Below are 826 nucleotides of genomic sequence, written 5' to 3' on the forward strand. Positions count from 1 at the left end.
TCCAATGGAACATCAGCATTGAAAGCGTTAAAAAAAAATATATATATATATATATATAAAAAAAAACAACAAAAACCAGCACTGACCTGAAAGTCCAGGGTGCTTCCAGGTGAAATGCTGTGAGTTAAGTAAGTGGGCAGATGATGATCAGATCACTCCTGACCAACTGTTAGTTAAAAAAAAATCCTGGCTCCTAACTTTTTTAGCTGGCGCCTAGATTCACAACAAAGTTGTCAAGCCCTGGTGTAAAAGCAGTGTAGGTATTTATTAGCTGGTGTGTAAGGGCAGTGTATGTGTATATGTGTGTGTGAGGGCACTGTACGTGTATGTGTGTGCGTGTGTAAGGGCAGTGTACGTGTATGTGTGTGTGTAAGGGCAGTGTACGTGTATGTGTGTGTGTAAGGGCAGTGTACATGTATATGTGTGTGTGTAAAGGCAGTGTATGTGTATATGTGTGTGTGTATGGGCAGGTGTGTGTAAAGGCAGTGTGTAAGGGTCCTGGGAGGGAGGCTAACATTAGCCTTTTTTAATTAAAAAAAATCTGCTGCTGTGGACTACTCTTCCCGTGATGCTCAGCCAGCATCATGGAAGTAGTGTGTCTGGCTGAGCCTCATGGGAATTCAATTCAATGTGTTGATTATTTTTAATATGCATGACTGTGCTGACAAAAACGAAGTGTTTTAAGTGGCGATGCGAGCGCGACATTGTAAAGTGCAATTGCTTGTATCGGTGAGTTCCGCGAGATTTTAAAAAAAGTGTTCCTCTTTCACATTTTGAAATGTTGGGAGGTATGGAAACTTCATGAAAACTTAAACCACAAGTCAGA

This window comes from Spea bombifrons, chromosome 6 (genome assembly GCF_027358695.1).
Source record: "Spea bombifrons isolate aSpeBom1 chromosome 6, aSpeBom1.2.pri, whole genome shotgun sequence".
Taxonomy (NCBI): Eukaryota; Metazoa; Chordata; class Amphibia; order Anura; family Pelobatidae; genus Spea; species Spea bombifrons.